Here is a 23,759-nt window from a genome sequence, read left to right on the forward strand (position 1 = left end):
TAGAGTAATGAATGGCAACTCTGTCTATAAGCTATTAAATCATTTTATAAAGATAATTAGGGTAATGTGGTATGGGCAGGTAGAAAAACAGACACGTGAAATAATAGAAAGTACAGAAATTGTTGTAACATATATTGAAATTTAGTATATAATAAAGGTCAGACTTAAGTCTTGAAAAAGATTAAGCAATTAGTACATTAGAACAACTGGTAGCTATTAGGGAAAGAAGCAAATGTAATCAGCTGGGTGTGGTGGCTCACGCCTGTAATAGCAGCACTTTGAGAGGCCGAAGTAGGTAGATCACTTGAGGTCAGGAGTTCAAGACCAGCCTGGGCAACATGGTGAAACCCCATCTCTACTAAAAATACAAACTTAGCTGGCCATGGTGGTACATGCCTGTAGTTCCAGCTACTCGGGAGGCTGAGGCATGAGAATCGCTTGAACCCAGGAGGCGGAGACTGCAGTGAGCCAAGATCATGCCACTGCACTCCAGCCTGGGCGACACAGCGAGACTCTGTTACAGAAAAAAAAAAAAAATGAAGTAAACTTAATCTCTATCTACCTCAAACCCCACACTAAAATAAAACATAAGCAGATCAAAGATTTAAATGTAAAAAATTAAACTATGAAAATACTTCAAGAAAATACGGAAGAATATTTATTAAAAATCATGAAGTGATGAAGGCCTTTCTAAATCTGACAAAAAAAAATGCAGAAACTATAAAAGAAGCTGTTGCTAAACTTATTACACATAAAATTACGCAAAAATTCCTGCAGGGAAAAAAGCCAAACAGAACCATACACAAAGTTAAAAGACAAATGACAATCTGAGAAAAAAATACTTGCAATTCATATGATAAACCTAAGAAAAAAGCTAACAATTCTATAAAGGAAAGGACATAAGATGTGAAGTGACAGTTCACAAAGAAGGAAATACCAATGGTTCTTAATATATGAACACATAAAAAAAGGTTTTTAACTTAAGTCATAATAAGTGTGAGGGTTAGTTATATGTGTTAACATGACTGACCTAAGGGATGCCAGATAGCTGGTAAAATTATTTCTGGATGGGGCCGAGTGCGGTGGCTCACACCTGTAATCCCAGCAGTTTGGGAGGCTGAGGCTGGCGGATCCACCAGGTCAGGAGTTCAAGAGCAGCCTGGCCAACATAGTGAAACCCCATCTCTATTAAACATACAAAAATTAGCCAGATGTGGTGGTGTGTGCTTGTAGTCCCAGCTACTCGGGAAGTTGAGGCGGGAGAATCGCTGGAACTCGGGAGGGGGAGGTTGCAGTGAGCCGAGACCACGCCATGGCACTCCAGCCTGGGTGACAGAGTGAGACTCTGTCTGAAAAAAACAAAAACCAAAAACAAACAAACAAACAAAAATAGGCCAGGCTTAGTGACTCATGCCTGTAATCCCAGTACTTTGGGAGGCTGAGGCAGGCAGATCACGAGGTCAAGAGATCGAGACCATCCTGGCCAACATGGTGAAACCTCGTCTCTACTAAAAATACAAAAATTAGCTGGGCGTGGTGGTGCACATCTATAGTTCCAGCTACTTGGGAGGCTGAGGCAGGAGAATCACTTGAACCCAGAAGGCAGAGGTTGCAGTGAGCCAAGATCATGCCACTGCACTCCAGCCCCGGTGACAGAGCAAGACTCTATCTCAAAAAAAAAAAAAAAAAAAAAAAAAGGAATATCCCAGAAGTGTCTGTGAGAGTATTTCTGGAAGAGATTAACATTTGAATCAGTAAACTGAGTAAAGAATAATTGCCCCCATCGGCCGGGCGCGGTGGCTCACGCCTGTAATCCCAGCACTTTGGGACGCTGAGGCGGGCGGATCACGAGGTCAGGAGTTTGAGAGCAGCGTGGCCAACAAGGTGAAACCGTGCCTCTACTAAAACTACAAAAAATTTAGCCGGACGCGGTGGGGGGTGTCTGTAATCCCAGCTACTAGGGAGGCTGAGGCAGGAGAATCACTTGAATCCAGGCAGCAGAAGTTGCAGTGAACTGAGATCGCGCCACTGCACTACAGCCTGGGTGACAGAGTGAGGCTCTGTCTCAATAATAATAATAATAATAATTTGCCCTCACCAAGTATGCAGTCTGCTGAGGACCCTATTGGAATGAAAAGGTAGAGGAAAGACAAATTATTTCTTCTGAACTAGAATATCCATCTTCTGTTGCCCTTGGACATTGGACCACCAACTTTTCTGGTTCTTTAGCTTCTAGATGGCAAGAACTTCTTGGCCTCCATAATTATTGCATGAGCCAATTCCCATAACAAATCTTCTCTTCATCTATCTAGCTATCTTTTTTTTTTTTTTTTTTTTTTTTTTTTGGTCTCTGTCACCCAGGCTGGAGTGCAGTGGCATGATCTTGGCTCACTGCAACCTCTGCCGCCTGGGTTCAAGTGATTCTCCTGCCTCAGCCTCCCGAGGAGCTGGGATTACAGACGCCTGCCACTGCACCTGGCTAATTTTTGTATTTTTAGTAGAGACAGGGTTTCACCATCTTGGCCAGGCTGATCTTGAACTCCTGACCTCGTGATCCCCCTGCCTCAGCCTCCCAAAGTGCTGGGATTACAGGCATGAGCCACGGTGCCTGGCCTATCTATCTATCTATCTATCTATCTCCTATTGATTCTGTTTATCCAGAAAACCCTAATACGATAAGAGAAATGCAACTTAAAACTTCAATAAGTTGAATTCTTTACCTATCTGATTTGCAAACAACGAATGTTTCTAATCATTGGCAAGGATATAGAGAAATCTTTTTTAAAGCAATTTCTTGCAAAAATGTATTCAGTGAGTTTGTAGAGTGACTAGATAGGGAAATGCTAGTTGTTGCGTCAAATAAATTTCATCATTTCATTTACTTAATACAACAGAATTCTTTTTTCTTGCACATACAATAATCCATGCAGGATTTCCTAGTGGTGAGAGCAGATAAGGAAAGAGGAAAAGGTAGGGATGGAGGTCTGATCCAGGAAGTCATTCAGGGACCTATAGGTTGATGGTGACTCTGTCCTCTTCAACATGTGACTTTCAAGGTTGCCCTGAGTATCAACATCCACCAATAAAAGCAGAAAAAGTATGGAGAGGGGCACATGGGAAGTTTTAATGAGGCAGACTATAAGAAGATAATGAAATAAATTTGGAGAATTGGTTGAAATTGAAACATACATGCCCTTTGATGCAGGCCCTTTAAGGAATTTATGCTACAAATATACATATAATGTGCAGAATGAGGTGTATACAAATGTATTCACTAAAATATTGGTTTTAGGCTGAATACTGTGGCTCACACTTGTAATCCCAGCGCTTTGGGAAGCCAGGGGCAGGGGGGATCCCCTGAGGTCAGGAGTTCGAGGCCAGCCTGGCCAACATGGTGAAACCCTGTCTCTACTAAAAATACAAAAATTAGCTGGATGTGGTGGCACATGCCTATAATCCCAGTTACTTGGGAGGCTGAGGTGGGAGAATCGCTTGAACCCGGGAGGTGGAGGTTGCGGTGAGCCGAGATCAGGTCACTGCCCTCCAGCTTGGGTGACAGAGTGAGACTCTGTCCCCAAAAAAAAAAATTGTTTTTAATAGCAAAGACATTAAACAACATAAATATCTGTAGTAGGTGATTGATTAAATATATTATGCTGCATGCATACAATGGCCATTTTAAGAATTTTAAAACCATTGTATTACGATAAATGTTTATATAAATTATAAAGAATTATAGCTATATATGTACTGATAGGAAATAATCTCCAAGAAATATTTTTAGATGAAAAAGCATGTAGAACAGTGTGGGTCTTATGCTGCTATACCTTATATGAGAAAGGAAAAAATACATACAGACACCTGTATGTGTTTGTATATGCATATATTGCCTTTGGTGGGATATTCAAGAAGCTGGTACTAATGGTTGCCTCTGAGAAGGTGATCTTGGAAACAAGGGACAGAGATGGGAAGAAGCCTTTCCATTGTATACCTTTTTGTAGCTTTCAAAAATTTTTTTCTTTTTTTTTACTGTGTGCAGCCTAGTCAAAACATAAAATATTTTAAAATAAATTAAAATATCAGAGAACAATAATATGGAAGATGATGGGAATTAGGCAGAAAAAGCATGATGAGAATTAGTCAAAAAGAGGGTAAACACATTTTAAACGAGCTATTTTAAAGACAGGATAACATTTTACGTTTTTATTTTATTTTATTTTATTTTATTTTGAGACCGAGTTTTGCTTTTGTTTCCCAGCCTGGAGTGCAGTGGCATGATCTCAGCTCACTGCAACCTCTGCCTCCTGTGTTCAAGCAATTCTCCTGCCTCAGCCTCCCAAGTATCTGGGATTACAGGTGCCCGCCACCACACCCGGCTAATGTTTGGTATTTTTAGTAGAGACAGAGTTTCTTCATGTTGGTCAGGCTGGTCTCAAATCCCTGACCTTAGGTGATCCACCCGCCTCGGCCTCCCACAAGTGCTGGGATTACAGGCATGAGTCACTGCTCCCAGGACAACATTTTAAGGTAATCACTAAAAGAATAGGTATAGACAGGGTGTGGTGGTTCAAGCCTGTAATCCTAGCACTTTGGGGTGGCGACACAGGCAGATCACTTGAGCTCAGGAGTTCAAGACCAACCTGGGCAACATGGCAAAACCTCGTCTCCACAAAAAATACAAAAATTAGCAGGACACGGTGGTGAATCCCTGTAGTCCCAGCTACTAGGGAGGTTGAGGTGGGAGGATCACCTGAGCTCGGGAAGTCAAGGCTGCAGTAAGCCGAGATCAAGCCACTGCACTCCAGCCTGGGCTACTGGAGTGAGACCCTGTCTCAGAAGAAAAAAAAAAAAGGTAACAAATGTATAGTAATTTTAGGGTGGGTGCGGTGGCTCATGCCTGCAATCCCAGCACTTTGGGAGGCCAAGGCGGGCAGATCACTTGAGGTCAGGAGTTTGAGACAAGCCTGGCCAACATGGTGAAACCCCGTCTCTACTAAAAATACAAAAGTTAGCCAGGGGTCATGGTGCGCACCTGTAATCCCAGCTGCTTGGGAGGCTGAGGCTGGAGAAGCACTTGAACCTGGGAGTAGGAGGTTGCAGTGAGTGGAGATTATGCCACTGCACTCCAGCCTGGGTGACAGAGCGAGACCCCATCTCCAAAAAAAAAAAGTATAAAAATTCTAAAATAGAGGAAGGGTAAAGAAAAGTTAATGATTTCAACAGAAGGCAAAAAGGAAGAAACAAAAAGCAAAGGTAAGACTGGTAGTAATAAATTCAAATACATCAGAAATCACAATGAATGTGAACTTATTAAACTCACAAGTAAAAGACAGGATAATTTCAGATAGGCCTCTTTAGATTAACCAACCAGCCAACCACCAAAGATATGAGAAAGGTCATGTTAGATTAGACCATTCGGTCCCAACCAAACTGGCCCAGAAGAAACCATTCAGCCAACTCACAGAATCATAACAAACAATACATGGTTTTTTTTGTTGTTTTTGCATGGTTTGTTATGCAACAAAAATGAACTGATAGAGTTGGGAAATTAAAAATTATTTTAAAATACTTTTAATAGTTTTATGCCACTAAATTTGAAAATCTTTAAAAAAAGATAATGTTCTAGAAAAATATTAATTCCAGAAACAGATTCAAAAAGAAAAATATGAATGAAAATACAATCATTAATCTAAAACAAATCCTCATTTAAAGTACTAGGTTTAGTGTTTTATAGGAGATTTTTAAAAAGCCAAACTTCAAATAACAATTAATCTTCCAGAGAATTAAAAAGGAGGGAGAAGACACAAACTGGTATAACTGGTATAACTTTGATACAAAATTACACAAAGACAGCCTGGAGAAAGAAAAACTAAAGGTCAATACTGCTGATAAACATTTATGTAAAATCTCTAAACAAAATGTTAGGAAATAAAATTAAGCAGGTAAATACATCTATAGAAAACATACATACGTGTGTGTGTGTATATATGTGTTTATAGATGTATCATGATCAAGTAGGCTTTATAGTAGAAATGCAAAACAGGTTTAACAATGAGAAAATCCTTAATATAACTCATTATTCTCGTTAAGAGATTTAAAAACCAAAGCTATATTAACGTCTCAATAGGTGCAGAAAACGTAAACAGACGATAAACCCCTTGGAAGACTAGAAATAGATAGAAACTCCCTAATGTGAAGGAGAATATTGTGAAATTTATTTGATTTTTAGCTTTCGGTTTCCTTCCTGCATTTGCATTTTCTCTTCTCTATCACTGGAGGGCTGGAGGGCTGACAACCACATTTCCCATGTTCTCTTGCTGTGGTTTGGTTCAATTCTGCCAGTAGGAGACAATGGTGGGGATTTAAAAGGTGGCAAAGGGAGAGAACCCATTTGTTTTCTTCTGCAGCAGCCTCCAGCAGCAGAAATAGCTGTACTGCAGCTGCTCAGAAGCACAGCCTTCCTGGGTTTGGAGTAACACCATTTTTCACTTTTTTGCCCCTCTGCCTTTTCAATAATTTTGTAATTAGTTCCCTGAGCTAACTTTCCTGTTTGAAATACTTAAGTGGTTTCCATTTTCAAAAATTGATTAATAATTGAAATAGGTATCCAGTAAACTGCAACAAACATCATCATGAGTGGTGAAACAGTAGAAAAATTTCCCTTGAAGACAAGTACAGAACAAAGATGCCTGCCCTTAATGCTTTCCAGTGAACATTGTACTGGAAGCCTTAGATTCGGCAATAGGATAAGTCCAAAGGAAATTACACGAAGTTAAAAGGAGGCGACAGAATTGTCATTAGAAAAAATAGGATGTTCAGCAACTTTCTAGTGCTTCTGGGTACTAGATCATTAAATAAAATCAATAGCATGCTTATAAATGATATTGGAAAGATTTTATTTCTTAAATGAAAAGAAAGGATATTCAAAGAAAACATGGTAAAATGATAGTGTTAAACCTTGGCTCTGTGTACATAGATAGATACCTGTTACAGTTTTCTTTCTTCTTTTTTTGAGGCAAGATCTTGCTCTGTCACCCAGGCTGGAGTGCAGTGGCGTGATCTTGACTCACTGCAACCTCTATCTCCCAGGCTCAAGTGATCTTCCTACCTCAGCTACTTGAGTAGCTAGGGCTACAGGCTCGTGCCACCATGCCTGGCTAAATTTTATATTCTTAATAGAGAAGAGGTTTCCCCATGTTGCCTAGGCTGGTCTCAAACTCCGGGGCTCAAGAGATCCACCCACCTTGGCCTCCCAAAGTGCTGGGATTATAGGCATGAACCACCATGCCCGGCCTTTCTCTCTTCTTTATTTAAAAACAAACAAACAAACAAACAAACAACTTTAGGTCAGAGCTCCAAGTTTTCTTAAATTGCTAAAAAAACAATTACAGAGTGAATTAGCCAGGTGCAGTGGCACGCGCCCATAGTCTCAACTACTTAGGAGACAGGAGAATTGCTTGAGCCCAGGAGTTCAAGACCATCTCAGGCAACACAGTGAGACTCCCCTCTCAATTAAAATAATAATAATAATAACAACAAAAATAAAATTACATAGTAAATTAAATTACAGGCTACAGGAAGAAATTGTATAGGGTTAATTAATGTTCAGTTTATATGGACTGGGTACAGCAGCCTATAATCCTAGGACTTTGGGAGGCCAGGGTGGGAGGATCGCTCAAGTCCATGAGTTTGAGACCAGTTCTGGACAACAGAACCCTGTCTCTACAAACACACACACACACACACACACACACACACACGCACACACACCCCAAAAGGTAATTATAATTCCATGTAGTTTTTTACATTTCTAGGAATGAGAGCCTGGTTCTCTCCATGAGAATGAGTTGATTTTGCTCCACATAGACAGTAGCATTCTGGGACTTCAGAAACTTCAGGACATACTTCTGAAAGAACCTCAGGATTGTATTAGTCTGCTCCAGCTGCCACAACAAAATACCACACACTGGATGGCTTAAATAGCAGAAATTAATTTTCTCAGAGCTCTAGAAGCTAGAAGTCCAAGATTAAGGTTCTAGCCAATATAGTTTCTGGTGAGAGCTGTCTTCCTGGCTTGCAGACTGCTGCCTTCCTGCTGTGTCCTCACATGGCCTTGCTTGGTGCATGTGCTCAAGCGAGCAAGTTAGCAAACTCTCTGTTGTCTCTTCTTATAAAGTCATCCTTATGGTCACATAACCTCAATCACTTCCTCAGCAGCCCCTTACCAAATACAGCCACACTGGGAATTAGAGCCTCAATGTGTGAATTTGAGGGGGACACAAACATTCTGTCCATGATGAGGATATACACCCTAAAAGAGGGTAAGGAGCTAAGGCTGCTGGTATTTGCACTATAGGAAAAATTGATGTATTCTTAACTACTTTTAGAGTCATATGTCTTATATTGCAGGGAACAGAGCCTTGAGTAACTCACATAAAGGATATAAATCTCACAGAAGTCAAAGACTGAAGCCAGTATTCCAATGGACTTCACAGGAAATGGAAAACTATCAGGACCAGAGTTCCTCTGTGTTTAATCTTCATTCTCTCTCTCACTCTGTCTCTCTTTCTTTCTTGAGACAAGGTCTCGCTCTGTTGTTCAGGCTGGAGTGCAATGGTGCAATCTCAGCTTACTGCAACCTGCACCTCCCAGGTTCAAGCAATTCTCATGTCTCAGCCTCCCAAGTAGCTGGGATTACAGGTGCGCACCACCACGCCTGGCAATTTTTTGTATTTTTAGTAGAGACAGAGTTTCACCATGGTCACTACTAACCATGGACACTGGTCTCTAACTCCTGACCTCAAGTGATCCACCTGCCTTGGCCTCCCAAAGTGCTGGAATTACAGGCATGAGCCACTACGCCCAGTCCCCGGATGATTTTTGTATTTTTTTGTAGATATAGGATTTTGCCATGTTGCCCAGGCAAGTCTCAAACTCCTGAACTCAAGTGTTCTGCCCACGTTGGCCTCCCAAAGTGCTCGGATTACAGGCGTGAGCCACTGCAGCCAGCCACATTTCCTTTTTCAAACTTCTTTGTATCACCTCCAATTCTAGAATTCTGGAAATTATTTAACTATCCCATATTTGAAAGCCACTGGATTTCAGTAACGCAAATAAACAGAACTTTTCACTTTTATACTTGGTAAGAAATGTTGCCAAAGGATACTTAAATATAAGTCAAAAATAAAATAAAATTCTATAAATTAATGTTCAATTTTAGTTTTATAAAACAAATCCACTCATTCTGACATTGAATCATGATCTACCGAATACAGAATTTATTTATTTATTAGTTTGTATTTTAGTAGAGATGGGGTTTCACCATGTTGGCCAGGGCAGTCTAGAACTCCTGACCTCAAGTGATCCACCCGCCTCAGCCTCCCAAAGTGCTGAGATTACAGGCGTGAGCCACTGCACCCGGCCAACAATATACATAATTGAGATTTAAGAGATGTAAAGTCTTTCTTCTTTATAAGACTGCATCTTGTAATTATTATTATTATTATTTTAGAGACAGGGCTTCATACTCTGTCTCCTAGGCTGCTGGCGTGCATGGGCATGATCATGGCTTACTGTAAACTTGAACTCCTGGGTTCAAGTGATCCTCCCACTTTGGCCTCCCAAAGTGCTAAGATTACAGGCGTGAGTCATCACCCAGCCTTGTAATTTCTTTTAAAATGTCATGAATATTAACAATGCGATGGTGTTCCCTCTGGACTGGCCAGCTGCTAAACTGAGCAAGTCGTCAGTCTTCTTTATTTTATATTTATGCCTAACTATATATAGCTAGAATCATGTTAGTAACTCAGATAAGCTCTAAAATAGTCTTACTTAGTAATTGCATGAGTTAGGGTTTGATCAGGGAAGCAAACCAGTAAGAGCATTTATTTGGTAAGTAGAGGCAGTTGTGGTAGCTTTCATTTGGCCTTTCTACTATAATAACCTTCACTCCAAGAGTAAGGAAACCAATGCAGGGGTACTGCTAGCTTCTGAGTAAGTATATTCCAACTACACGTGCCAGAATTGGAAAAATCACCACAGGGTGAGTTCAACAACCTACTCTACTTGCTTTGAAGCCGATCATAGCCAAAACTTCAATAACCACCTGACCTTCATTCATATGCCCCTATTCTGGCTGGTGGACCATAGCAGTGATTTGGCCTTCTAGGAATTAGTGCCAGTTTAAAGCCAGTGTTCTGTAATCTCTACAAAGTTTGGCTATTCCACCTTCCCCAGTGCATATCACCCTGGTAAATGAATGACTGCAGGCCCCTTTAGGGAAGGTGAGGAGGGAGATTTATGACATAAACTTTTGGCTGTGTATCAGGATTGTTCCTTCAGGAACTTGGCCTCCTCTTTATTCAGGGGTCTCCAAATTTGTGAATTGGTTCAAGTGTAGAAATTGGTTAAAGGGCCAAGACTGTTGTGTAATTAAAGTCAGACTTCTGCTTATCAAACCTAGAGCTTTCCTGCTTATTCAAATCATACTACATATAAATGATACTAAATTGCTATACTAAAGTGAGATTTCAGTAGACTGTCCACCTAATTCAGACTTGAGACAACCATGAGCAATTAGCTAACAACAAAAATTTCTGCAAGTCAATCCTTTCTGGCTACTACTTCACTTCGCCACCAATTGTGTCAACCATACCCATCTTATCTTTGGCAATTAAACAGGGCCAGTTGATCCTTGCTACCCCAGGACCTATTATCCTTTGGTTCCAGGTTTCAGTGAACAGTCAAGGAAATGGTTAAAGCCACTTTCAGTTTCTTGAGCTAACACATCAAATCAAGAATCTCTGCTTCATGTACCCATATCAATAAATTTGACCTGATCCTATTTTAAATTCCTTCCACCCTGATCCAACACTCTTGGGAGACCAAACATGCTCCACACATTTTTATCTATCACAGTTGGTAAGATCTTACTTTTTTTTTTTTTTTTTTTTTGGTGTGTTTAGCTCCTTCTCATAGGTGACACTTGGTAACTGACCTCCTGAGGCCCTCTGGTATTTAAATCTGGTTGTAGGTCTAGAAACAATGAGAGATGGCAGGGATAGGTCCTGAAGAGGATTTGTCTCTTACAAAGTCACTCTCTCAGGTTCTTCATCCAAGGGGAGACTGACTTTCTCAGGCAGGGAAGAAGGGCAAGCAAAGGAGCCTTGGCAGAACATAGAGGTCAATGACCAAGCTTCATTCAAATCTTTCTATAGACTCCTCATACCACTTTCCAAAGTCCCACTTCTTCCCAATCAATGTTGTACTTGAACAAAAGTGATCCTGTGGGGTTGTAAATTCAAATTGCCTTGTAATTCAATCACCCACAAGATTAGCCTCTGTGTTTGTTTTGCAGAAACCTTGACCTTGCTACTGCATGAGACAGTTTCTTTTAGGACAGTCATAAACAAATATGTAGTTCTGAATGTCCCTATAACTTGCTGGCTTGTGGGTACACATAAAGTCACCTTAATATTTAGGCCTGAAATTCTATTAGTTTGAAAGCTCTCACACAAATAACTGTAAAACTCTAGACCTCTTTCAAGGTTCTCTCCTATGCACACCTCTTCAGGGTTTTTAGAGGTTGTTACATAGTGTCATCAATCAAGAGAAGCCACAGTGTGTGATATTCTTTTGCTTTGCCCTGGGCTTCCCCTGGCTCTGTGCCACCACTTCAATTTCAACCAGGCTGCTGCTCTCCTCTGAGCTTGGCTCAGGGCTCCACCTAAGCCAGTGTTCACACAGCGGCCACTGCTTACCCTCTCTGCCTGCCATAGTTGCTTCATGTGGTCCCCCATTCCCTGTCCTCCAGTCTGCTGCTTCTGCCTCTAGGTCCCCTGCTAGGCACCCCCACATGGGCTGCTGCTGGCCCGATGCCTTCACTCTACCCAGATCTGGTTCTGCTTGTCCTGCTCCCTTGTCCTACTCCCTTGCCTGACCTTCCGCTTTGGCTCCTGCATCTGCTGTGGTCACCCTTTTCTCTGGGGTCATTCAGCACACTTAGTCTTAAAAGAGGCAATGTTGAGCCTCTTGTAAGAATTTTGGCTTTCTTTCTGAGTAAAATGAGAAGTTATTGCAGGACTTTGAACAGACGAATGATAGCAGCTGTCTTACATTTATAAAGCTCACTGGCTGCTGTTTTGAGAATGGACTATGGAGTTTAAGTTAGAGGAAGAGAGATAGGGAGGAAGTTATTGGGTTAGGCCAGGTGAGAGAGGATGGTGGTTCAAAACAGGGCAGTAACCATGGAAGTGGTGGGTGGTCAGATACTGCATATATTTGAAGGGAGAACCCAATAGGAACTCCTGGCAGACTGGATGTGAGATGTGTGTGTGTGTGTGTGTGTGAGAGAGAGAGAGAGAGGATTCATAGCTAACTCTAAGACTTTCGACCTGAGCAGATGAAAGGATGCAGTTGCCATGAAAGCTGCAGATGAGGTAGGTTAGAAAAGTAAGATCTGGAATTCTGTATGAGATCTATTCAGTTTGAGATATCCAGTAGATATTCAAGTGGAGATGTTGACTAGATAGTTAGATATGTGAGTCAGGAGTTCAAGAGAGAGGCTTGAGTTGGAGAAACACATTTATGAGTTGTCAGATTAGAGGTGGCATTTACAGCCCAGGAAACAGATGAGATTTTTAAGAAAGTGAGTGTGGAGAGAGAAGAAAAAAAGGCTCAAGACAGAGCCTGGGCATTCCAACACTGAGAGGTTAGACAGTAAAGGCCAAATCAGCCAGATACTGAGAAGAAACAGAAGAAAACCAAGAGGGTGTGCTATCCTGGCAGCCAAGTGTAGAGGGTGCAACAAGGAGGAGGGAATGATCAGTGTCATAAAATGCTGCTGGTCAGATAAGATGAGGACTAAGGATTGACCATTGGAATGATCAACATGGAGGACACTTGGTGTGGCATTGATAATAGTTTTGGTGGAGTCATCTGGGCAAAAGCCTTATTGGTGTCAGTTCAAGACAGTGTAAGGGAAAAGTTGAGGACAGAATTTACAGATGGCTATTAAGAAGTTCAGCTATCAAAAATTGGGCAGTAGATAGAGGGGGAAGTAGTAAAAAAAAGAGTTTTTTGTTCATTTTATTACAGATGCTACAAATAATGGCATTGTAGTAGGCTGATGGAAATGATTTAGTGAAGGGTGAAAAATTGGGCTAGGAAGCAGGAACTATTGGAGCAATGTCCTTTACTGGGTGAGAGGAATTAGGATCTAGTACATAAACAAAACATAAATGGGCTTTAAAACAGAACAGAAATAGTTCATATATGGTAACAAGCAATTTGGGGAGAGTTTTTATTTATGTAGAAAATTGCATTTTTTGATCTGAGTTGTGATATTGATCACAAGAATGCAACAGTGTTTGTTGAATCAGTGAAAAGACAGCTTCAAAGTTGGCAGTTGTCCCCACCTAAGACATCCTCCCAGTACTCATCCTGCAGAAACATGCCTTATCCCAAAAGCAAAGGTCAAGGACCAGATGACCGAAAACATGCTTCAGGTATTTTTAGGGGAAAGCCAGAGAAGGGGCATTCCTGATGGTCTGAAGATGCTCCATATTAGATTAAAATCTCTGGTGGGACTAGAGGAAAGAAAGAAACAATTATGTTTTATAATCACTTGAGTTCATATAGGATTGGAAAGGAAGTGAAAAAAGGGTAGAAAACAATTTTCTATTTTTAAGTAAATGGATAGGATGATGACAAGTCAAATTAGCTAAGAAACAGTGCTTGGAAGTAGGAGAGAAAGTAATCTACTATTTTAAGAAAATGGATGGGGTGCCAATGATTTAATTACATTAGCTAAGAAGCCAGTTAGCATTTATTACACTTTTCAGGGTTAGAGGGCTGGAGTCCTGAATCTAGGACAAAGCTGAAAGCTTGGCAGCAGGGACAGAGTCAGAAGCAAAGGCTGGAGTAAGTGGCAGGATGAAGGTAGAAAATGATATTGTCATTGTCTCTGTCTTTCTGAGGGAATCACTGGGAATGGTATTGAGAAGTGAAGGGTGCCATGGCCCCCGACTCGCATCCTCTTCTGTGTCCACACCAATGCATATCTCACTGTTAAAGAAGACGCCGAGATAAAACAACTGGACAAGGAGCAGCTAGTGTGCCATATGAGGCCAAAACAAGATTGCAGGGTACTCAGCTGACAACATACATGCAGTAGAAATACAAAAGCAAGTGCAGCAACATGGGTGAGTCTCCACCTCCATTCATTTTATGTTTGTTTAAAATTTCATTTACCAAAGTCTTAGTTTCTTTGGTTCAATGTCATTCTCAAATAATGCAAAGAATAACTAACATGTTCAGTGCTTATAATGTGCCAGGTACTGTTCTAACTAGTTCAAATATATTAATTAATTTCAGGTAGGACTATTATTCATTCTGCCTTTACAGATGTGGAAACTGAGGGACAGAGGAAGCTGGGGGCCAGCCCAGGCCATCTTGTAGCAAAAGCCTATGCTTTTAACCAGTATATAAAAATCTGTCTCAGGACTTAGAGACTTTTGGATGGCCAAGAACTCCTTACTGACTTCCTGTGTGCTTGCGAAAAATCCATTTCATCTTTGTATTATGAGATTCCATCCCAAATTAGTAAAATTTGATTGAGTGAAAATTTCTTGTCATCACAGACATATTAAAGTAGAAACACTCAGCTACTCTTTCTTATAAATTCAAACAATTTCTCAAACACTCATCCATGTGAGCATTATGTAATGATGAGTCAGAGCTGTCTGAAAGGTTTGGGAGTGATTTCTTATTCACACTGCTAATTGTTTAATCATGCTAAAATTATATTGACTAAATATTCTTCATATATTATCGAAATGATTTCTGACTTCAGGTATACATATGAATCAATGGTAACTTGCTATATTCTTCTCATTATCAACAATTAACAATTAATAAAATATTAAATTTATGGAATTCACCTATGGAAAAGAGCTAATGGGAAGTGGGAAAAGGGAGAGGAAAAACTGCTGTAAATGAAGGTGAAAAAATGAGAAAGAAGAATTCAATTTTGTAAGTAAGCGTTAGAAACTGTTTGTTGAGGAGAAAAAAATGAAACAAATAAGTCAGATGCTCCGTTAGGCATTAAGTTTCTCCATCCTGAAATAGAAGTAGTGTGAGAAGCTTAACTTTTTGGGAAAAAAAATGGGTATTCTAGAGCCACTTATTTTGTTTTTTGTTTTTTTTCACTAATAATGTGCTCACACAAGAGAATATTACATTGTGAATTCTGAGAGTGAGGTCACATTTCTCACTTTTTTTGGTATTTTGTATAGTAGCTAATGCTGTGCTTTGCATACAGGAAGGTGTTGATGAATATTGATTTGACTGGAAGACAGAATAGATGAGCAGAACATTTAAAGCAGGGGTGCCCAACCTTTTGGCTTCCCTGGGCCACATTGGAAGAATAAGAATTGTCTTGGGCCACATGTAAAATACACTAACACTAATGAAAGATGATGAGCTAAAAATAAAATAAAATAAAAATAAAAAAATAAAAAAACTCATAATGTTTTATGAAAGTTTACGAATTTGTGTTGGGTGGTATTCAAAGTCATCCTGTGCTCCATGTGGCTGTGGGCTGTGGGTTGCTCAAGCTTGATTTAAAGTCTCTGGTGAGGCTAGGCGTCTGTAATCTCAGCACTCTGGGAGGCCAAGACAGGTGGGTCATCTGAGGTCAGGAGTTTGAGACCAGCCTGGTCAACATGGTGAAACCCCATCTCTATTAATAATACAAAATATTAGCCGGGTGTGGTGGCGGGCGCCTGTAGTCCCAGCTACTCGAGATGCTGAGGCAGGAGAATCGCTTGAACCCAGGAGGTGGAGGCTGCAGTAAGCCGAGATTGCGCCACCACACTTCAGCCTAGGCGGCAGAGTGAAACTCCGTCTCAAAAAAAAAAAAAAGTTTCTGGGAGGTACTCCTATAGACATTTCGGTTTGGCAGACACACAGATGAGTATGTAGGACTTGGAAATGTGGTCAAATGTGCATAGAGACATGCACGTTCTACTGAACTGTGCTCTAGTAATCAGGCCATAGCATCATTGCATACGTGTCAGGAAAATAATAACTGGTGAATGGCTCATCCTGAGTACAATTCCAGTAACAGTTCTGCCTTGATTTATTTTGTGATCGCAAATAATGTATTATCTTCTGTCATTCTAGCTTGTTTTCTACATCTATAATGGAATATTGTATCAAGGTACCCTAAAGTCACTTAGCTAACTATGATGCTGCAGATGAAAATAAGTGTTATTTGCTGCTTGCTTAGAAATATTTTCTGGCCGGGTCCAGTGGCTCACGCCTGTAATCCTAGCACTTTGGGAAGCTGAGGTGGGCGGATCACGAGGTCAGGAGATCCAGACCATCCTGGCTAATACGGTGAAACACTGTCTCTACTAAAAATACAAAAAATTAGCCAGGCATGGTGGTGGATGCCTGTAGTCCCTGTTACTCAGGAGGCTGAGGCAGGAGAATTGCTTGAACCGTGAGGAGGAGGTTGCAGTGAGTGGAGATTGCACCACTGCACTCTAGCCTGCGTGACAGAGCCTCTGTCTCAAAAAAAAAAAAAAAAAAAAATTTCTGAGATAAAGGTCAAAAGTATTTTTAAAACAGGGTTATTCTTAAAACAATGGCATAATTAAATGTAAGCATATGACCACAACATTATGCGCTGACAACTTACATGTATAAAAATTCAATATTTCTCAGTAATCCCTGATCAAACATACTGGCATGAAATATAGAGGAATTAGAGTGATTACAAGCAGAAGTAATCAAAATGTTATTCCATATTACAGTTGCTGTGGCAACCCACAACTTTTTTTGTTTGTTTGAGACAGTTTCTTGCTCTGTTGCCCAGGCTGGAGTGCAGTGGTGCAATCACGGCTCACTGCAACCTCTGCCCCCCAGGCTCAAGTGATTCTCCCACCTCAGTCTCCTAAGTAGCCAGGACTACAGGCACATTCCACCACACCCAGCTAATTGTTAAATTTGTAGTAAAGATGGGGTTTTGTCATGTTTCCCAGGCTGGTCTTGAACTCCTGAGCTCAAGCGATTTGGCTGCCTCTTCCTCCCAAAGTGTTAGGATTATAGGAGTCAGCCACCATGCCTTGCCTCTTTCTGCATTGTGTATCAAAGCCACAACATGATGTTTTTAAAGTGATGTTATAGCAGCCCAAGTTCTGAGTACAAGAGTTAATGACTCATCTCATTGAATTGTGTTAATCTTACTTGTTCACTGTCATGGAGGGAAGTATTAAAGCCTTACAATACCTAGAAAAAATGGCCAGACTGGCCGGGCGCGGTGGCTCAAGCCTGTAATCCCAGCACTTTGGGAGGCCGAGACGGGCGGATCACGAGGTCAGGAGATCGAGACCATCCTGGCTAACACGGTGAAACCCCGTCTCTACTAAAAAATACAAAAAACTAGCCGGGCGAGGCGGCGGGCGCCTGTAGTCCCAACTACTCGGGAGGCTGAGGCAGGAGAATGGCATAAACCCGGGGGGCGGAGCTTGCAGTGAGCTGAGATCCGGCCACTGCACTCCAGCCCGGGCGACAGAGCCAGACTCCGTCTCAAAAAAAAAAAAAAAAAAAAAAAAAAAAAAGAAAAAATGGCCAGACTTTATTTTGAGTTTAAAGGGTCAGAATTTTATTCTTCTGAAAGGATATTGAGATACATTGAGAATAAGCAACAAATGTGGGCTTATATATGAGCTGCCATGAGGTGACTTCCCAGTGCCAGACTTAAATGGTTACTGATGATTTTTAAATCTTGAAATATTACAGGATTGTAGGCTTATCGCTTACTTGTGTAGTCTACACCATTATCAATAACAAAAATGCTTTTTCCCCAACTATGTAATATGTTGAAGTCACTATGTCAAGATCACAAGCTATAACAACCTAACATAAATTACATTTTATTTTAAAATAAAAATTTTTCTCATAGCATAACATTTTTAGTACAACATTTTCTTATAACAATTAAAAGCAGACAAATCACAAGTGTATGAGCTCAATGAATTCTCACAATTGCATAACCTCCACTTAGATCAAAATATAGAATATTGCTAGCATCCTAGTAGTTCCTTGTTCTTTTTCTTAATCATTATCCGTCTTTTTTCAAAAGTTATCCACTATCTTGACTTCTAAGACATAGATTGGCTTTAGCCTTTTACAAATATAAACATTTTAATTAAAGTATAACAAATATACAAAATCACGCAAATCATAAGCACACAACCAACAAATTTTCATAACTGAACATCTATATCTAACCAGCACCCAGATGAAAAACCAGAACATTGTCAGCATCCCAGAAGGGGATCCCCCTCCTGTCCCCATCAGGTGATTTCCTCCCCCACAACAAGGATAACCATTATCTTGATTTGACATTATATTCAATTTTACCTGTTTTCAAACTTTCATTCTCATTGCTGTATAGTATCTCATGGTATGAATATACCATTTACTCTTTCTACTGTATTAGTCATGTGAGTTGTTTCATTTGGGCTAATACAAATAGTAATGTCGTGAACATTTTTGTGCATATCTTTCAGTGGACATCGTTCCATACCTCAGAGTGCAAGTGCTGAGTCATGGGATATGTATATGTCCAGCTATAGTATATACTACCAAGCATAGTTCCAAAGTTGTACCAATTTGCATTCCTATCAGCAGCATGTGAAAATTCCAAGTGCTCCATATTCTTGCTAACCCTTGGTATTATTTGTTATTTTAGTCATTTTGGGGGGCATGTAGTGATACTGCACTGTAGTTTTATTTTCCATTCTCATGATGATTAATATCATTGAACACCTTCTCATGGGTTTATTGGCCAATTAGAGATCTGCTTCTGTGAGGTGTCTATTCAAGTCTTATGCTCATTTTTCTTTTTCTTTTCTTCTTCTTCTTCTTTTTTTTTTTTTGAGACAGGGTCTTTCTCTCGCCCAGCCTGGAGTGCAGTGGCGTGATTCATGTCTCATTGCAGCCTCCCAGACTCAAGTGATCCTCCTGCCTCAGCCTCCCAAGTAGCTGGGACTACAGGCATGCACCACCCTGCCTTGGCTAATTTTTGAAATTTTTGTAGGGACAGGGTTTCGTCATGTTGCCCAGGCTGGTCTCCAACTCCTTAGCTTAAGCAATCCACCCACCTCAGCCTCTCAAAGTGCTGGGATTACAGGCGTGAGCCACTGTGCCCAGCCTCATTTTCTAGTGTATGTTTTTGTAAGTATTTATATATTCTGGATACGAATCAGATATATGTATCACAAATATCTTTTTCCATTCTAGAGCTTGCCTATTCATTTTCTTATTGGTGTCTTTGGCAAACAGAGGTTATTAAGTTTAATGTAGCTCAACTGATCAATTTTTTCCCTTACAGTTAATGCTTTTTTGAGTCATAGATGGGAACTCTTTGCCTACCCCAAAGTCCTGAAGATATTTTCCTACATTTTCCTTTAAAAGTTGTATTGTTTTCTCCTTCATGTTTAGATCTACATACCATTCAAAATGGATTTTTGTGAGACACTGTCCAGTAGTTTTTTCCCATGTTGATGTCCTATTCACTCAGTACTGTTTGTTGAAAAGAAATCTTTTCTAAATCATGCTTTTGAGACAAGCCTATATGAGAGGCACTTTCAGAAAACATAAGCCTTTGAAAGCAGAATTATGTATAATTATGTGCCAAATTTGGAATGCTCTAAATTGCCAATACAGATAGCATAGGAAAATTAATTTCTTTGTTTCTAGACCAGGAATCATCAGACTTTTTATGTAAAGAATTAGATAGTAAATAATTTAGGCTTTGTGGGCCATATAGTCTCTGTCACAACTACTCAACTGTGTTGCTGTAGCAAGAAAGTAGCCATAGACAATATGAAAATAATGGGCATACTTATATTCAAATCAAACTTTATTTACAAAAACAGGTGGAAGACTAGATTTGGTCAAAGGACTGCTGTAGTCTGCCACCAAAATTATCAAATAATTATGCATTTGTCTATTTCCTTGCATCAGCGAAAATCTGGTACAAGAATAGATCTCAGGCAGCTCCCTGGCCTGATCCTGCCTGATGATTATTCAGTAGAGTTGATATTAATTCATCCAGTCTAAACTACCTTAGCTCTTTTTTAAGTATCTATGGTAAGACTGAGTGAATCAGTATCAACTTCTCCAGTGAACCCTTCCTCAGGTAGTCATGTGGTGAGAGTCTTCAGGATGGTCTGGAAGGATTAATGTGGTATAAACTTCTCTTTATGGATGGAAGGGAATAGACTTCTTCAAGGAGTTGACTGGACAATCCCCCACACCCACGTCATTTTATTGGCAGCTTGACATCTTTGTGGGGACCTAAAGGTTAGGGATGTTTGCACCCAGGATTGGAAACACTGCAACGTCCATTGCTCTGTGTGTAGATGAGCTGTGTCCTCTAGCTAAATTAAAGCAGACTGTGTCCCTGTAATCTCACCCTGTGTCAATGGCCTCTGTCAATTTTTTCACAAACCCTTTTGACAGCTACACTTTTGGTTATAGACTATAATGTTTTTTGTTTTGTTTTTGTTTTTTTGAGACAGGTTCTCATTCTGTTGTCCAGGCTAGAGTTCAGTGGTGTGACCACAGCTCATGGCAGCCTTGACCTCCTGGGTTCAGACAATCCTTCCATCTCAGCCTCCCAAGTAGCTGGTACTACAGGCACACACCACCATGCCTGGCTAATATATTTTGTATTTTGTTTTGTACAGACGGGGTCTCTCTATATTGCCCAGGCTGGTCTCAAACTCCTGAGCTCAAGTGATCCACTCACCTTGGCCTCCCAAAGTGCTGGGATTACAGGCGTGAGCTACTGTGCTTGGCCTAGACTATGACTTTTATTTAAAGGGAATGTCAGAAATTGGCCTAAGCCATAAACCAATCAGGAGTCAGGAAAAACTACAAAGTTGTGTAAACACTGAGCATTTTCCTCCTCTGAAAATGTTCTTTGTGTACTGCTTGATGTGTTATTACCAGTTGAACACTATCGGTTTTGTTACGGGTCTGAACAGAAAAGTGAATTTATAAATGAATTTTGCTGAGAGTTTTCTGCTTCAGCTTCCCTCATTTATTGTCACATTTCCAATAGCAATTTATATATTTTAAATAACCATCATAATTTTTAAAAGACAGTTTAAAGCATCACTTTAGGAGCAGTGAGAAAGTAATTAAATCTTATTACTTAAATAGTTAATTCTTTCATAAAATAAAGGATTGTACAGATAACACAGTGAACATCTTCGTTGCCAAACATTCCTCTAAATCTTTTCTGGAAACTTCTCCACTGAGTTCCTTTTCTAGACACAGGTTTTTGAATGAGAGGTTGTTCTCTTTCAAGGCCAATGAACTCTGTTCTCAGACAACATAGAATTCAGATAAAGAGATTTTAGCTTGAGTGTGGGTGCTCTACTGAGTAGAGGAGTTGAAAACTCAGGACCGACTGTCAGTAGCTGTTTTCATCATGTAAACTAAAAAACAGAGTAAGGTGGACTGCAGCAATAGTGAAGAATGACAAAAGAGCAGAGTTAGGGGGTGCAGGGCATCCCTAGGCTGCCTATAGCATTCCAGATGGTTCTGTAAGCCCAGCTCCAACACATAGGTCTACAAGACACAAATTTATTCTTTAAACCAATTCCTCCATTCTTTTCTCTCTCTCCTTTCTTTTTAAGGCTAGCTAAAATGAGTATCTGTTACTTTCAACTAAAATAATTCTAACTAATGCATCATCTAGTCCAGACTTCTCATTGTACAGGAAAAGAAACAGAAGCCCAGGAATGATCAGTGCTTTGCTCAGACACCCTATTTTCAGCGACACAGCTGTGACTAGAACTCAGTCTCTCCTTCTTCCTCTTTGGTGGGCTTTTCTCTGGGTGGTGCTAGACTGATATTTATTTAATGAACTCACCTTGAATCTCAGTTTGGAATTAGTTCTTTTTGAATGGATTTGTCATTTTTCTTTTGGTTTGAGTAGGCAACAGACTGTCTCTGAGGTCCTTACTGACCAGAAGAGAAACACTCAGCTTTACAGTTTTGCTTCTCTTGCTTCAGCAATTTGAGCTAATTATGGAAAAGCCTTATTTGATGTAGTGAATTCTGTGCACCATCCAGATGTCCCCTTCAGAACCAGGCATTTATTTCCCTAGCTCCTGAGAGTGTTGGCTGCAGAAGCTGACAGCTATGGCTCTTTCTAAGAGTTGCCCCACTGATGGGAATTGTCTCACCAAGGTTATGTCTCTTCCCTGGGGCAGGCCTGTCCTCAATGCCAGGGAACAAAAGCCTGGTCCCTTTGCTTCAATTCAGAACAATTCTGAAGGCTATTTCAGCTCCAGGCCCCCTCTGCAGCTGCATTGAAATTCAACCACTCCCTCCAATCTTGCTTCCCTCACTTCCTGAGAGCACTCCCTAATTTAAAGCTCCTGTGTATAAATCTCTACATCAGTCTGTTTCTCTGGGAATCCTGTCTAAAACACAGTAGACTTTTTACTGTTCCATTGCCACAGTAAAAGATAAGAGGAAAAAAGCTACATAGAGCAGTTTGTGGCAGGAAGCTTAAGATCCCTCAAAGTACTCCTCCCTCACAAACAAAATCCTGTGTTTCTCTTTCGAATTTATATATTTTTAATTTTTTTTTCTTCTGGAGACATGGTCTCACTGTGTTGCCCAGGCTGGAGTGCAGTGACTATTCTCAGATGTGATCACAGCTCACTGTGGACTTGAACTCCCTGGGCTCAAGTAATCGGCCTCCTGAGTAGCTAGGACTACAGGCACATGTCACCGCACTCACCTCCAATTTGCATTTTAAAAATGGTGTTAGGTGTGAATTATTTCATACCAGGTTATTTCTTAAATACATCACATTGTGTTTTTATTATATTTTACAAAGCTCGTTCTAATACATTATTTTTATATTTTTAAAATACTGTATTTAATTGCTAATTAGCGCTAGTTTCATGGGAATTGCCTACTTCCTTGCTGGTCTTCCACACTAGACTGTCTTGTCTTTGAATCACTAGCACCTGTCTTTGAGACTGACCCTGGGCAAGTATTCAGTTAATCTTGGTTGAATAAATGAAGAGATTGCATTCAGTTGAAATTGGGGAAAAGATTATAGCAGAAGCAAAAATCCTAAAGGCCCGAATCACGTTTCATTGAATAAGATTTCTTATCCTCAGGAGACCAGAGCTATTAACAATGAATTGCCAGAAAGACATTTTAGAAACTTGTTTTTTTCAAAAAGAATCAGTATCCAGGCTGGGTGCAGTGGTTCACGCCTGTAATCCCAGAACTTTAGGAGGCTGAAGTGGGAGAATCACTTGAGGCCAGGAGTTCAAGACCAGACTGGGCAACATAGTGAGACCCTGTCTCTATAAAACTAAAACAAAAAAAATTAGCCAGGTGTGGTGGTGTGTACCTGTAGTCCCAGCTACTTGGGAGGCTGAGGCAGGAGGATCACTTGAGCTCAGGAGGTTGAGGCTGCAGTGAGCCATGACTGTGCCACTGCACTCCACCCTGAGTGACAGGGTAATGCCCTGTCTCAAAATAATAATAATAATAATAATAATGAGAATAATAAAGAAAAGAAAAAGAAAAAAAGAATTGGTATCTGGAATTCTGAGTTTGGCAACATGTAGACTAAGTTAATAGAACCCTACCCACAACAAAATTATGTATGAGATTCAATTTTAATTTCCTCCAACATTTTATTTTGA

General features: G+C 40.3%; 1 long non-coding RNA gene across 3 annotated transcripts in view; it reads left to right on the forward strand.

Moving 5' to 3' along the window:
* Window positions 1-12,319: 12,319 nt before the first annotated feature.
* The window catches only part of LOC105467205 (uncharacterized), a 49,913-nt gene continuing 38,473 nt past the window's right edge, over window positions 12,320-23,759 (forward strand). For all 3 annotated transcript variants that reach the window (XR_978699.3, XR_011624696.1, XR_011624697.1), the window contains exons 1-2: window positions 12,320-12,437; window positions 13,977-14,201. This is a non-coding gene — a long non-coding RNA (uncharacterized lncRNA). The remainder of the gene's footprint in view (window positions 12,438-13,976; window positions 14,202-23,759) is intronic.

This window comes from Macaca nemestrina, chromosome 6 (genome assembly GCF_043159975.1).
Source record: "Macaca nemestrina isolate mMacNem1 chromosome 6, mMacNem.hap1, whole genome shotgun sequence".
Taxonomy (NCBI): domain Eukaryota; kingdom Metazoa; phylum Chordata; class Mammalia; order Primates; family Cercopithecidae; genus Macaca; species Macaca nemestrina.